General features: G+C 37.7%; 1 protein-coding gene and 1 pseudogene across 8 annotated transcripts in view; both read right to left on the bottom strand.

The window, feature by feature from the left end:
- The window catches only part of GABPB1 (GA binding protein transcription factor subunit beta 1), a 70694-nt gene that overhangs the window by 48427 nt on the left and 5268 nt on the right, over window positions 1-16999 (bottom strand). The window lies entirely within an intron of this gene.
- Window positions 1035-2324, bottom strand: LOC123583034 (annotated as a pseudogene).

The following is a 16999-nucleotide window of genomic DNA, read 5'->3' as shown; positions in this document are numbered from 1 at the left end:
CATCCCTCCAATAAACCTTCCTTAAATGAGCTAATTCTTCAATAATCCTTCCCTTTAAATTTTCTCAGGTATTTATAGCATTATCTATGTATTCCCTTCATTCATTAAACAAATGTTTACTAAGCATATATGTGCCAACAGAAAGGTAAACAAAAACAAGTCCCTACCCTCATGGAGCTTGTGTTCCTGGGGAAGAGGCTACCAATTAATCAATCAGTAACAGTGGTACTATGAAGAAAATGTAAGGCAGAATAAGAAAAGAGAAAATACTGGATTAGAGATGGGGAATCACCATTTTAGACAAAGTCTAAGGAAAGGCCTCTTTGAGGAGAGGGCATTTGAGTAGAAATGTGAATTAAGGGAGGAAGCAAAGCAAGGAAGGATTCCTGAGAAAAGCATCATAAAGGACAGGTCACTTTTTTGGCTCAGCATCAAAACATCTTCATATGTCCAAGGAATTCCCCTCTGATGAGTCCTGAAAGAAGCCAGAAACTTCTACCTACTAGTGAAGCTAAATATTTGCTTTTCCAGCTTTCCACGCAGCTAGGGTGCAGTTACATGACCTCCACTCCAATAAAGAAACGTCCAGGATGGACTATAACTTAGGAAATAAATGCATAGGGGCGCCTGGGTGGCGCAGTCGGTTAAGCGTCCGACTTCAGCCAGGTCACGATCTCGCGGTCCGTGAGTTCGAGCCCCGCGTCGGGCTCTGGGCTGATGGCTCAGAGCCTGGAGCCTGTTTCCGATTCTGTGTCTCCCTCTCTCTCTGCCCCTCCCCCGTTCATGCTCTGTCTCTCTCTGTCCCAAAAGTAAATAAACGTTGAAAAAAAAAAAAAAAATTAAAAAAAAAAAAAAAAAAAAAAAAGGAAATAAATGCATAAAAAAGCAGCAAGTATATAGAATCCATTATGGCAAGAATGGAAGCAGATTCCATTGACAGTGCTGGTTTCTTCCTGTGACAAATTCCTTTTCTGCTAAATTAACCAGAGGTGGTTTCTGGTTTTTAGAACTAAGCTGCTTTTTTTTTTAAGAACTAAGAATTGTGACTGCTCCTGGTGATCCAGGGAGATGGCACAGCAAGTTTAAGGGCCCTAAGCTTGAGTGAAAAATGATAGCAAGATATGCAGTCACAGAAACAGAAATGGGCCACATCATGTAGGGTGTTATAGGCACTACTAAGTACGGACTTCACTGAATTTACCAGGAAGTTGTTGGAATGTTTTCAACAGGAGAGTGTTGTGATATGATTTATATGCATGCGTTATGTGTATATATATATATATGTATATATATGGTCCATTGAGGCATTTTATTTGCACATATGTATTATATCCCTAGAAAAAAATCCCAGGATATTCCCTCCGGTGTGTTTCATCTTCCTTCTTCATGGTCCATGATGCCAGCTGAGGTTAGTACAATGAAAAGCAAATTGGCTAGACAGGAGATTATTCTGCCATTTTTCTACATCTTTGAGTTGCCCATCAAATCTGGGGCTGATCACTCCACAGTTTAACCTGCCCATGAAGTTCCCAGCAATTTTCCCAGCTCTGTGATCATCAACGATTTCAAAATCGCCAGCGTAACCATGCCTCATCATCACAGCTATGACTTTGGAGCATGGCCTGATAAGAACCTGGTGTTTGCCTCTCTTTTTGGCATTGTTAATACTCTTGAGAGAATCTGCCAGGACATTTATGTGCATCATTATGGTGGCACAGAAAGATGGCAGAAAAGAGCTGATTTACATTTTTTTTAAAACTACTCCTGTTATTATATGGGTAGTACATAGAGGGAGGCAAGAATTGAGGCGGGAATACTACTTAGGAAATTATTGGAGGCAACAGCTGATGATGCCTTAGGCTAGGAAGATACCTGTGCAATTATTTACTTTTTACCTTTAACTCGGTTTAAATCTAGCATCTAATTTTGTGCTCTCTCCATTTGTTACCTGTTCAGTTTCTTTTCTGTCTTCTTTTGGACTGATTCTTTTTTAACATTTTATCTATTTTTTCTACTGATTTGGAAGTTACAGCCTCTATTTTTGTTCTTGCAGTGGTTCCCTAAGAATTATACCATGCATTAAAAGTCTAGGGTTAACCAAAATCTTGCTTTAAAAGACCTAAGCAGGGGCACCTAAACGGCTCAGTCGGTTAAGAGTTTGACTCTTGACTTCAGCTCAGATCATGCGGTTCCTGCACTTGAGCCCCACATCAGGCTCTCTGCTGTATGCTAGGAGCCTGCTTCTAATCCTCTGTCCCGCTTGTACTCTCTCAGTAATAAATAAACATTAAAGGAGCGCCTGGGTGGCTCAGTCAGTTGGGTGTCCAACTTCGGCTCAGGTCATGATCTTGCAGTCCGTGAGTTCAAGCCCTGCATCGGGCTCTGTGCTGACAGCATAGAACCTGGAGCCTGCTACCGAGTCTGTGACTTCCTCTCTCTCTCTGCCCCTCCCCCGCTCAAGATTTATCTCAAAAATAAATGTTAAAAACAAACTTTTAAAGAAATAAACATTAAAAAAATAAATAAAGACCTAAGCAAGCATCAGTCAATGGCAATGTGTGGACCCTGTTTGGATTACAATTTGAAGAAACTAAATGTAAATTTTTAAAATCTTTTTTTTATGGAGCAGTAAAAATACTCGGTATGGTACCATGATGATGAACACATGTCATTACGCATTTGCCCAAATGCATAGAACATACATTAATATGAATCATAATGTAAACTATGGACTTTGGGTGACGATGATGTGTCAGTGTAGGTTCATCAATTGTAACAAATGTACCACTCTGGTGGGGATACTGATAATGGGGGAGGTTATGCAATGTATGGGGGCAGATGGTGTATGGAAAATACTTTCCCCTCAAGTTTGCTGTGAACCTAAAACTGACCTAAAAAAATTATTATGACCTAAAAAATTAAGTTCGTAAAAAAAAAAATCATTTTGGATAAAGAAATACCTGAGAAAGTTTACAGTTGTTAGATGTTCAGTACTCCCCTTTTTTGTTCCATAAGATATTTCAATAAATGTGAATGTTGCATTAAAAAAAACAAAACCATCAGCAGTTGTGGGGAGCCTGGGTGGCTTAGTCGGCTAAATGTCTGACTCCTGATTTAGCTCAGGTCAACTAATCATTGGGATCTGCACTGGGTGTGGAGCCTGCTTGAGATTCATTCTCTCTCTCTCTCTCTCTCCCTCCCTCCCTCCCTCTACCCTCCCCCAACTCAAGCTCACTCTCTCTAAAAAAGAAAAGAAAAAACATCATTTTGGAGATGGAGGAAATGTTAACACTGCCTAAATACGTAATAATATTAAGGAATGATGTTTATATTTTTCTGGATAATTGTATTATAGTTTAAGTTTATATATTTTTAGAGATAAAAACAATATATTTATAGATTAAATAATGTGATACTTGGGATCACTTTTAAAATAATGAGGGAGGGGCGCCTGGGTGGCTCAGTCGGTTGGCGTCCAACTTCCGCTCAGGTCACGATCTCGCGGTCCGTGAGTTCGAGCCCCGCGTCGGGCTCTGGACTGATGGCTCAGAGCCTGGAGCCTGCTTCCGATTCTGTGTCTCCCTCTCTCTCTGCCCCTCCCCCGTTCATGCTTTGTCTCTCTCTGTCCCAAAAATAAATAAACGTTAAAAAAAAAATTTTTTTTTAATAAAAAATAAATAAATAAATAAAATAATGAGGGAGACAACCGGGTGGCTCAGTCAGTTAAGCGTCCAATTCTTGGTTTTTGCTCAGGGCATGGTCTCATGGTTTGTGGGTTCGAGCCCCACATTGGGCTCCACACTGATAGTGAGGAGCCTGCTTGGGATTTCCTCTCTCTCTCTTCCCCACCTGCTAGTGAGCTTGCTCTCTCAAAATAAAATAAAAAAATAAAATAAAATAAAATAAAATAAAATAAAATAAAATAAAATAAAATAAAATAAAATAGAATAAAATAAAATACAATAGAATAAAATAAAATAAAACAAAGAGGAATATGTAAGAAACCATTTTAGTCTTGAGTTGATCATCATTGGCCAATGAATACATAAATACATGGGGGTTTCATTATACTCTCCTTTGTTTTTACATATTTAAAGTTTCCCATACAAAGGATATTTTTAAAACTGACCCTCCTTCTATATAATACAAACACCTCAGAACCTAGAACCCTTTATTCCCCTTCTGCTATTGCCTTGTCTTTTAATCCATTAGACGTTCTGTTTTATGCAGTTAAGATTCATTTTTATTTTCCAAATATGTGTCACTTTACTTTTCAGCCCTTCATACATTTCTTTCCTGCCATGTGGTATCAATTTCATTCTGCCCAAGTATGTCCTATAGAACTGCACTACTATGATGCATATGGCTATTTAATTAAAACTTCAGGGGTGCCTGGGTGGCTCAGCAGGTTGAGTCCGACTCTTGATTTCAGCTCAGGTCATGACCTGTGAGTTCAAGCCCCACATCAGGCTCTGCACTGAGTGTGTAGAGCCTGCTTGAGATTCTCTCTCCCTCTCTCTCCGCCCTTCCCTTGCTCATGCTCTCTTTCAAAACAAACAAACAAACAAACACACACTTCAGTACCCTGGGGCACCTGGGTGGCTCCATCAGTTGAGCCTCTGACTTCAGCTCAGGTCATGATCTCACCATTCATGAGCTCAAGCCCTCCATCGGGCTTGCAGCTGTCAGCGCAGAGCCAGATTTGGATCCTCTGTCCCCCTCTCTGGCTCTCCCCCATTCACATTTCCTCTCTCTCTCTCAAAACAAACAAACAAACCAAACTTCAGTACCTCAATCACACTAGCCACATTTCAAGTGTTCAATGTCCCTATGTGGCTTAAGACTATAATACTGGACAGCACAGATAAAGAGTATTTCCTGGGGCGCCTTAGTGGCTCAGTTGGTTAAGCGTCTGTCTTCAGCTCAGGTCATGATCTCACAGATCCTGAGTTTGAGCTCTGCGTCAGGCTCTATGCTGACAGCTCAGAGCCTGGAGCCTACTTCAGATTCTGTGTCTCCCTCTCTCTCTTCCCCTCCCCTGCTTGCGCTCTGTCTCTGTCTCTCTCTCTCTCTCTTACTCTCTCAAAAATAAATTTACATTAAAAAATATTTTTAAGAGTTTGGCCACAAACTTACTAAGTTTAAGATGCTTTAGCTAGGTTATAAGTTTCTTGTGGATATAGACAAGGTTTTCTTTTAGTGCCATTTGCACCCATAAGTACTTTGTAACAGTGTTACATACATAGGTGGTATTCAACTAACCAAGGATTTCTCTCAGTACTGACATACTGCGACTTTGTCACAGACTTTTCTATGCATTGTATGACATTTAGCAGCATCCCTGGTCTCTACCCATCAGATGCCAGTAACACCACCCTGTCCCCCATTTTATGACATCAAAAAAAAAGTCTCTACATATTGCTGAATGTCCCCTGGAGGTAAAATATACTTGATTAAGAACCACTAATGCTTTATTTCTATATACTGGGATATTACCATCCTTTCACTCAACTGGACACATCAAAGTTATATGAGAAATACAGAACCCAGAAATGGACCCACAAATGTAATGGCCAACTAATCTTCAACAAAGCAGGAAAGAATATCCAATGGAAAAAAGACGGGCTCTTCAGAAAATGGTGCTGGGAAAACTGGGCACCAACATGCAGAAGAATGAAACTGAACCACTTTCTTATACCACACACAAAAATAAATTCAAAATGGATGAAAGACCTATAAATATGAGACAGGAAACCATCAAAATCCTACAGGAGAAAACAGGCAGCAACCTCTTTGACTTCAGCCAGAGCAAGTTCTTACTAGACCTGTCTCTGGAGGCAAGGGAAATAAAAGCAAAAAATGGAACTACTGGGACCTCAGCAAGATGAAAAGCTTCTGCACGGCGAAGGAAACAATCAACAAAACTAAAAGGCAATGGATGGAATGGGAGAAGATATTTGCAGATAACATATTGGATAAAGAGTATCCAAAATTTATTAAAAAAACTCATCACACTCAAAATACAAAAAACAAATAATCCAGTGAAGAAATGGGCAGAAGACATGAATAAACATATTTCCAAAGAAGACATCCAGAGGGCTAACAGACATGAAAAGATGCTCATCATCCAGGAAATACGAATCAAAACCACAATGAGATACCACCTCACACCTGTCAGAATGTCTACAATTAACAACTCAGGAAACAACAGATGTTGGTGAGGATGCAGAAAAAGAACTTATGCACTGTTGGTGGGAATGCAAACTTATGCAGCCACTCTGGAAAACAATATGGAGGTTCCTCAAAAAAATTAAAAATAGAAATACTCTACAACCCAGCAACTGCACTACTAGGTATTTATGCAAAGGATACAAAAATGCTGATGTGCAAAGGCACGTGCACCCCAATGTTTATAACATTGTCAACAACAGTCAAATTATTTAACTATCACTATCAACAATAGTCAAATTATTTAAAGAGCCCAAAGGTCCATTGACAGATGAATGGATAAAGATGTGTGTGTGGGGGCGCCTGGGTGGCGCAGTAGGTTAAGCGTCCGACTTCAGCCAGGTCACGATCTCCCGGTCCGGGAGTTCGAGCCCCACGTCAGGCTCTGGGCTGATGGCTCAGAGCCTGGAGCCTGTTTCCGATTCTGTGTCTCGCTCTCTCTCTGCCCCTCCCCCGTTCATGCTGTGTCTCTCTCTGTCCCAAAAATAAATAAACGTTGAAAAGGAAAAAAAAAAAAAAAAAATTTTAAAAAGATGTGTGTGTGTTGCAAATGGCAAGATTTCATTCTTTTTGATTGCCAAGTAACATTCTAGTGTGTGTGTGTGTGTGTGTGTGTGTGTGTGTGTGTGTGTGTGTGTGTATGCACATGTGCATATACACACACTGGAATATTACTCAGCAATTGAAAAGAATGAAATCTTGGCATTTGCAACAACGTGGATGGAACTAGAGTGTATTATGCTACGTGAAATAAGTCAGAGAAAGACAAATATATGATTTCACTCATATGTGGAAGTTAAACAAAACATGAACATTGAGGAAAGAAAGGAAAAATAAGATAAAAACGGGGAGGCAAATCATAAGACTTTTAAATACAGAGAACAAACTGAGGGTTGCTGTGGGGGGTGGGGGGAGGTGGGGGGAAGGGCTAATGGGTGATGGTCATTAAGGAAGGCACTTGTTGGAATGAGCACTGGGTATTATATGTAAGTGATGAACCACTAAATTCTACCCCTGAAACCAATACTACACTATATGTTAACTTGGATTTAAATAAGTTTTTTAAAAAATGAGTAGATAGACGTGCCACTTATAGAGATGGTACTCTAGAATAGGATCTGCTTTAGGTGGAAAAATAAGAGTTAAGTTTTGGCTTGTAAGTCATCCAGGTGAAAATGTCCAGTGAGAACTTGGCTGTACAAAAAGAAAGGTCATTGGGGAGCATGGGTGGCTCAGGTGATTGAACATCTGACTTCAGCTCAGGTCATGATCTTGTGGTTCATGAGTTCAAGCCCCACACTGGGCTCTGTGCTGACAGCTCAGAGCCTGGAGCCTGCTTAGGGTTCTGTCTCCCCGCCCTTGCCCTCTCTCTGCCCCCCCCCCCCACTTGCACTTGGTCTCTCTCAAAAATAAATGAACATTAATTTTTTTTTTTTTTTTTGAAGAGAGGTCAGGGCTATAAGTACACTTTTAGGACTCATCAGCATATAAAATGGCATTAAAAGCCAAAGGAGTGGATGAGATCTTTGAGGCTTAAGAGAAAAATGTATACTGAATCAATGTACAAAGAATTGGTTTATTTACAACTTCAAACTTACCATCTAGGAACATCTTACATCTATTCATGTATTCCTTTCACTCTATGAATAAAATTTTGTGCTGTGTGCTAAAAACAAAACAAACAAACAAACAAACATATATGAGGTAAGAATCCATCCATGCCCAAACTGTAGCCCACCCCAATCCAGCATTTCTCAAATTGTGTTTCCTAAAGCTCCAGAGGACTGTGGTGCTGAGAAAGGCAAGTGGTTAAGGAGTAAGCATAGGTTGGAGGTGACAGAACAGTTTCACCCTCACTAAAGCAAAACCATCTCCAAGTGTTACAGGATTATATAGAGAACATTATTTGTTATTTTTAAAAGAAGATGTCTTTTCTTCAGATATAAAACGGTTAAAATTTTAAATCTCAAGTAAGAATTACTTAGCAGCTCTATTGTACTGCTATTCCACACCCAAGTCCTTATTAACATAAACCTAGAGAAGATTTACTACATTCATCTGCAAGTCCTGGCATGTATGTGATTTACCTGTGCTCCCGTTTTATTTTTTTACTCTAGCCAAACAGAAATCAGGTAAAAGGTGTATGGATAAATTAGGGCCTCAAAATTAGATTCTGAAATATAACTCATTCAAATAAATTTTAAATACCAAATTACATAGCATGAACTTGTTTTAGGCAGTACCCAGAATGTTGTGACTCCTTTTCTCCATTAAGGTTAAACTTCCTTGTCTTACATAATATACATTTACTCCCAAGCATGCTATATAAAAAATAACTTTCATGCTCTACTATAAACTTGTCTGAACCAGTTTTAATATTGTTTTAAATATTACAGTATAATCTCAGGTACCCTAAAGATGACATCCTTATACAAAGCTATGTTTATTTCTTTGAATTTCTGATACCAAAAGATGTGATTAAATCAGAACCATGCTAATAAATTAAGTTCCTAATTCCCATAGAAGCTTTGTATTTATCAGATCTGCATTCCCTATTTCTCTATCTACATTCTATCTGTGCATCCCAGTGTCCCTATTTAACTGTAAAATTATGAAGTCATTACAAAGCTGTTCTCCATAAAACCTAAAACAGAAATGTAATCTAAGGATAAAAAATATTTATTGATGATTATTTAATATTCATGTTTAAAATAAGCTCAAGTTCCTTATCTAAAGCACATAAATTACACACACAAATACATACACAAACACTAAACTAAGAAGTAGTAAGGATTCATCTGGATATTAAGTCCAGAACTTCCCATGCACAGGCCAAACCCTAATCTTCCTCCTATACTCCCTGATGTTGCTATGACCTTTTTTACCTCCCTGAATTAGAAATGTGAGAGCTACCCTTAACTTCCTCCTTCCCTCATGTCTCTACATACAATTGGTCATCAAAGACTATAGGGTCTACTTCACATCTCTTTTTCTCTTAATTTCTTTTTTCTCAAACAGGCAACAGTTTTATATAGCTCAAAAATCCAAACACAGAAATGTATGCATTGAAAGTCTCAATGGAAGCACTTACACTATTACCCTTCCCCACAGCCACAAATAATCACCTTTACTAGTTTCATGAGTATCCTTCCACTATTTCTATTATTACCAAATGGTAGCATTACTACATACACTGTTCTCCACTGGCTTTTTTACTTAACACATCCAGGAGATCTTTTCCCATTAGTCCATAGACAGCTTCCTCATTTTTTGTACAGCTGCTTAGTATGCCGTTGTGTGGACAGGTCTTAGTTTATTATGGCTGGACACTATCACTATTACAAACAACACTGCAACTAAGAACTGTGTAAATATATCACTTCATTCCATATAACTGTAGGATAAATTCCCTGAAGTAGGATTGAGACAAAAGTAAATACAATTGTAATGTTGATACACATTGTGAAATTACCTTCACGTCATTTATAAATTAGTCCTCTTCTCTCCACTGTCTTTGCCACTGCATTCTTATGCCTACTTTAAAAAAATTTTTTTAACCTTTATTCATTTTTGAGAGACAGAGTATGAGCAGGAGATAGGCAGGGAGAGAGGGAGACACAGAATCCGAAGCAGGCTCCAGGCTCTAAGCTGTCAGCACAGAGCCTGATGTGGGGCTCCAACCAACAAACTGTGAGATCATGACCTAAGCCGAAGTCAGAGGCTTATCGGACTAAGCCACCCAGGTGCCCCTCTCATGCCTATGTTAATCAAGTACCCCTTTAACTGGTTTCCTTCCATCCCAACTATTGTCAATCCTATTGTCAACTGATCGTCATTATTTTAATGATTTTTTAAATATACACTATAATTAATATTCTAATTTTTAAGTTCCAAAGATTACTGAAAAACTCCCTTCAATCGTCCCTCCTTATCTCTACTGTCCAAACCCAATCCTCTATCCATCACCCAAGAGTTAAGCACTTTACTACCAGTTCAGGATTTACCTTACCAGACCATATTCTTCACATTTACACGCATATATACCTACCTGCCCCTCCAAAATACAGCACTGTTCTGGTTCTTTTCCTTATGTATATATTTAATAACATAGTATATATACTGTTCTACAACTTATCGCTCAGTATATGCTGTGTTCATTTCTTCAAATGACATTTTATTCCATAGTATGAATATACCAATTACTTGGTTATTTTACTATTACGACCAGTTTTATTTTTCCAGATTTTTTATCATTATAAACTGCTGCAATGAACAAACTTGTATATGCCTCCTTATGCACATATAATAGTGTTCCTCTAGTGCAGACAACAGGCAATAGACTTGTTGGGAATACCATTTTAAATTAATAGATACTAACAAATTGCCCACATCAATTTACATCCCCAAACCAACTTATATTCCCAACAGTTTATATAATATTTATTATTTCCTCACAATATAGTCAATTTTAATATTAGCAAGCTTTTAAAATTTTGCCTAACTTTAATATATAGCTCTCATATTACTAATGAGATTGCATAACTTACCAAATATTTATTGGCCACTTACGTCTTCTCGTCTGAAACTGCCAGTTTGTATTCCTTGTTTTCCTATGTCACTGTTTCTTTGTAGGAGTGCATTATATATATATTTCTTGTTTATTATATACATTACAAATATTCTTCCCAGTTTATTTGAAATTTCTGTATTTTGGACATTGTCATAAAGTGTTAAACTGGGGTTTGGCTAAATTTATCAAAATATCTTCCTAAAACATACAGTCATGTATTCCAATCACCTATCAAATACAGACTTTAATTATATGTATATTTAACTTGAAGTGAAAAATAAATAGTTGGCCACCTACCATTCCACTTCATAAACATAAAGCCCAGAATTACCCTGAAATGGGAATCTCCCATCTCCTCAGTGGGTCTCTGTTCTCAAATGCTTCTTAGAGAGTCAATTTAACATTGCAATGGGTGAAAATTTAATATATAAAAAACTTTATTTGGTACAACATAGCCCATAAATGTAGGCCAACTTCCACTAGGGCACAGTTGAGGAAATAGCAATATATTTCATCACTTGGGGAAAAACTGGCTGTATTGGACTTACTGAGAGACGGCATCTCTACTTCCCATGTAGCAACTTCCTACAAAGCATTTCAGACTTTTCTGGATCTGGCCCGTGCATCACTGTGGCTTCATCAACTCACCACTTCCTACTTGCATTTATACTCCAATAATACAGTTACCTATAATTACCCCTACATACTATTCTGTCTTGTGACATCATTCCTTTATATGCTTTTTTACCTAAGAAGTCTCCTTACCCCAAATTACCTCACCATGTATTCATATTCTTTCTTCAAAACTCAGTTCAGACATTACCTCCTCCAACAAGCTCCTGTTGCCCTTCTCAGCAAAAAGAATTAATCATTTCTCTATTTTCTCATTGTGCCCTGAACCTACTTCCATAAATATATGGATTCCACTCTATTACAAGGATTTGTTTACAAGCTCTCCTCTCCTGCAAGCCTTAGGAAGTCAGGAAGCGTTTATCTCATTCTTATGTGTATTTTAGTATTCAGCAGTTTCTAGTATCCCACTCAATAGCTATTTGCCAAATTAAACAAGTCCTCTCTATTCAGCAGTACAACAAACACTAAAAACACATACACAAAATAATTGAAACCATGTTCTTTAACTGAAGATATTTCATAAGCTGAAAGGATATGTGGATTATAATAAGAGTGGTTGTGATTCTTTTTCTTAAGTGGGCTTATACCGTAGATCACTGTTTTCCAAGCTGTAGGTCATGACCCTTTAGCAGACTGTGAAATCACTTAGCAGGTTAAAGTCAACATTTTTAAAAGTATCACCATATAGCAAATATAGTAAAAGTAAGCCATGTTTCATGAAATTGTTGTTCCAGTCATAAATATGCACACAGAACACACACATATAACATGTACGCAAAATACATTTATTTATGTATTGATTATTGATGCAAAATACATTTTTTACTGTGGATCACAATAAAAAAATAATTGGAAAGCAACTTCCATAGTCGCTATACAGGTTCAGAGAAGCTTTAAATCAACAAACAAAGTGATGTAGTCGAGGAAGGCCTCTTCAATGAAAGACATTTGTTTGGAGCACAGTCTAGCTCCCCACTACCTCTCTAATCTATCACTCCTCCTTATTCATTCTGCTCTAGGCACACAAGTCTTCTTCATCATTCAAACAAGCCAAACATGTTCCCACCTCAGGGTCTTGCACACGTTGTTTCTTCTGCCCAGAAAGCTCTTCACTTCTATAACTGCACGGTTTACTCCCTCGTTCTAGGACACCCAAAGAGATCTTTCCCTGACCACCTAAAATAGCAACCACCTTCTACCATTCTCATCCCTTATCCAGTTTTATTCCTTTTCATTCCACTCATTACCACCTGATAATTTATTTACTGTGCTTTTCCTCCCCTCTCATCCTGAATGTCAGCTCCAAGAAAACAGAGACTCTGTCTTCTGTTTTCATTACCATACCACCAAAGATTAGGACAGGGCCCAGCTAAAAGCAAACATGTCAATAGGCTCTGACAAGACTATCAAGGAAAAGGAAAAGGAAGAACATGCAGAATTGTGCCTGAGCATGGTAAACTACAGAGGAAACAAGGTTGAAGGTTGAAGATGCACAACGTGAAAGGTTTGAAAGCCAGAAAGCAGAGTTTGTGGACTTTATCCTGCAGACAATTGGAAGTCATTCAATGTTTTGAGCAAACGGTGATCCATTCAAACATTTATTCAGCACAAGTTCAATTCACTTTGCTTGGCACAATGCAGAGTGCAAAGGCCAATAGCACATGCTCTCTCTTCCACTGTTTAGGTTTAATAGCAGTGGGTTCAAAAAAAGTTTTAGGAAAATTATTCTGGCAGCCGTATGTAGGATGGATTGGACGAAGAGACTCTAAAGCTAGAAAGGGAAATAATAGGCAAAGCAGAGCCTCAGGACAAAGTGAGATCCAGTAAAGAGTAATCTAAAGAATTGTGCTGACTAATGGGTATAAATAATAAATTAGAAACATGTATTATAAACAACTTTAAGATTTAAGTATGATGATGATAAAGCTTACAAAGGAAAACTGAGCAATTTCCATCACTTTTAGATTTATTATTACCCAACCACTGCACTTAACAATCAAAGTGATCCAAGACGAAAAGTTGTGTGGAAGCAAGATTCCTAGAAAAGCAAAAAGAATTCACTTCCATCCAGTTAACAAAATAAGATGAAAGAATAGATTCATCATGGTGACAATGAAAAAAAAAATGTGCAAGCTTGTACTCTATTTTTTTTTTTTTTTTTTTTTTTGAGAGACTGAGAGAGGGCACAAGCAGGGATGGGGTGGAAGGGGAGGCAGGGAAGAGAGAGAGACCCTTAAGCAGGCTCCAGGCTCAGTAGAGCCCAATGCGGGGTCTCGTTCCCACAACCCTAGGATCATGACCTGAGCTGAAATCAAAAGTCAGACACTAACCAAATGAATCACCCAGGCGCCCCTCTATTCACTTTTTCAATTAAGTAGAAATCAAATCAATGGTATCTTTTGAAAAAGAGAAAGAAGACATATGAGAAAACAGAAAAATGTGAGATTAATAAAACAATGGCCAAGTAACAAAGGCCCATTGGGAATTGTTCAGCATAAATTCAGTGGCCAAGAAATCGTCATTACCCACCTTCCCCCATAAATATGCTGTGACTGTGAAGAAAAACAGAGGAGATAGTGGAAAGATTTAACAACAGGTAAATATGAAAGAAGTGACTGGTGTTAAGTTCAGGCTATATCTAATGCATACAGGAATAAACTAAGAGAAATTGAGAGTCTGTATGAAAGGAATGGCTGAAGACACAGGTGGAACAATCACAGGGGCAAAATGTAAGACTTCACACAAGCCAGGATATAAGGGAAATTTTTCAGATCATTCACTTAAACACCATACCATCTGCTATGGTCTGAATGCCTGTGTGTCTCTCCCTCGCCCCCAAATTTATATGCCAAAGTGATGCTATTAGGGAGGTGGAATGTTTGGAGGTGATTAGGTCATGAGGAAGGATCATGAGTAAAGTTTACGTCCTTCTAAAAAAAAGCACCCAGAGAGCTCCCTTGCTCCTTCCAGCACATGAGAATACAATGGACAAGTCTGCAACTGGAAAAGGGTCCTCCCCAGACCCCAACCATGCTAGCACCTTGATCTTGGACCTCCCAGTCTTCAGAACTGCGAGAAATAAAGTTCTGTTGTTTATAAGCTACCAAGTCTGTGTTTATTACAGCAGCTCAGACTAAGGCACAGTTTAAATTTTTTCCCTCTGTTTAGATACATGGTAAGTGTTGTAGACACAAAAGAGTACAGGAATCAAAAAGACTGGACATCCAATTTTATGAGAGGAAATGACCTAATTCCAGTGTACAGTTCTACGATTAATAATATTATGACTTAGGGTAAATATCCATCTAGTTTCCACATCTGCAGAATGGAAGGGCATATTAAAAGAAAAGTACCATAGCGGCCTCTACTCACCTCCTTTAAAAGAATTACTACTGTAGTAAACCAAGTTACAACAATCACACTCCTGGGTATTTACCCAAAGAAAACAAAAACACTAATTCAAAGGAATACATGCACCCCTATGTTTATAGCAGCATTATTTACAATAGCCAAAGTATGGAAGCAGCCCAAGTGTCCACTGATTGATGAAATGGATAAAGATGTGATGTGATTTTATATATATATATATATATATACACACACATGTAAATATATATATACACATATACATGCAAAATATATATATGCAAATATATATATGCATGATGAAATATTATTCAGCCATAAGAAAGAATGAAATCTTGCCATTTGCAACAACATATGGCTAGAGAGTATAATGCTAAGCAAAATCAGTCAGAGAAAGACAAATGCCATATGATTTCACTCACATGTGGAATTTAAGAAACAAAACAAGGGGGAAAAATGAGAGTCAAAGCAAGAAACAGACTCTTAATTATAGAGAACTATCTGATGGTTAACGCGGGGGGGGGGGGGTGGTGATGGGTAAAATAGGTGATGGAGATTAAAGAGTACACTTGATGTAATGAACATAGGGTGATGTATGTTACTATTAAATTACTATATTGTACATCTGAAACTAATATAACACTGTATGTTAACTGGAATTAAAAAGCAAAATAAATAAAATAGAAAAATAAATTAATGTCTTATCCCTCAAGTATAAAACAGAAAAAAGGTAACTGGGTTAGAGGTTAGTCTCTTCTAGAAAAGATTCTACACAATGTAATAGAATCAACGATATTGGTGGAGGTTTAGCATATTTTATCATCAAAGGAAATAAAAGTGAACATTTTGTTTTCTTTTTAATTGTTTAATTTTTAAATTACCATGGATTATAAAGCTATATAATAACATGAAAAGGTGTATGTTTTAATATTAAAATAGGACTCAAAACTGAATAAATATTCTACGGGTTCCTTAACTGCAATTCAAAAATACAAAAACTCTTTTGATGGTAAAACCTTACCTGAACTGACAGGAAGCCATTTATAGCCTTTACCCCATTTGGTAAAAATGTTCATACATCTCGCTACAGAAATAGTAATATGTTTGAAGAGGACTGGACTCTGTTGAAAGATTATATTATTACCTTGCCTATATCCAAAAAACTCTTTTAATTCCCAAACCTATTAGACCCCAAGGGTTTTAGTGGGCTATGATCCTATAATACTAATGGCTAACATTTGCTGAGCTATTAAATGTGTCAGACACTGTTCTGATCACTTTATATGCAGTAAATCATTTAATCCTACCAACCACCATGACATACGTATTATAATTATCCCTGATTTACAAAGTGGCAAACTGAGGCACAAAGAGATTAAGTAAATTTTCTGAAGTCACAAAGCTAGAGAGTGACTAAACTGGGATGAGTACATTTAAAATATTACACGTAAGAGGGAGAAAATACAAAATAGAGAACTGATTATGATAGAATGGTAGGATTCAGTGATTGTTTTCTCTATTCAATTAATGTATTACTATTAGAATAGTAAACAATCAAACTTAAAAAAATACAAGACTTCATTAACCTACAAAGTCCCATTTATGTGCAATTCCTAAGTCAAATTGCATAAACTGCACAGTATAAAACCCAAGCTCCTCAGTTTATGCTAATCATCTTCAATTTTTTATTGAAATACAACATTTTAGGGGCGCCTGGGTGGCGCAGTCGGTTAAGCGTCCGACTTCAGCCAGGTCACGATCTCGCGGTCCGTGAGTTCGAGCCCCGCGTCAGGCTCTGGGCTGATGGCTCAGAGCCTGGAGCCTGTTTCCGATTCTGTGTCTCCCTCTCTCTCTGCCCCTTCCCCGTTCATGCTCTGTCTCTCTCTGTCCCAAAAATAAATAAACGTTGAAAAAAAAAATTTTTAAAGAAATACAACATTTTAATATGTTTTTCACTACAAGAAATACACAAAAACATATATTCATTTTAGTAATCAGAAAACCTGAATAAACAAAAAGAAAATAATCACTTTTAAAACTACACTCAGAAAAAATCAATTACAATTTGGCACATACCCTTCCAGATGTCAATACAATTTTTCCTTGAACAATGCAGGGCTTAGGGGCACACATACAACCCCCCCCCATACACACACACAGCTGAAAATCTTGAGTATAACTTTTCTCTCCCCAGAAACTATT

Source organism: Leopardus geoffroyi, chromosome B3 (assembly GCF_018350155.1).
Source record: "Leopardus geoffroyi isolate Oge1 chromosome B3, O.geoffroyi_Oge1_pat1.0, whole genome shotgun sequence".
Taxonomy (NCBI): Eukaryota; Metazoa; Chordata; class Mammalia; order Carnivora; family Felidae; genus Leopardus; species Leopardus geoffroyi.
The sequence above is the reverse complement of the archived record's forward strand: the minus strand, read 5'-3'. Positions and strand labels throughout refer to the sequence as shown.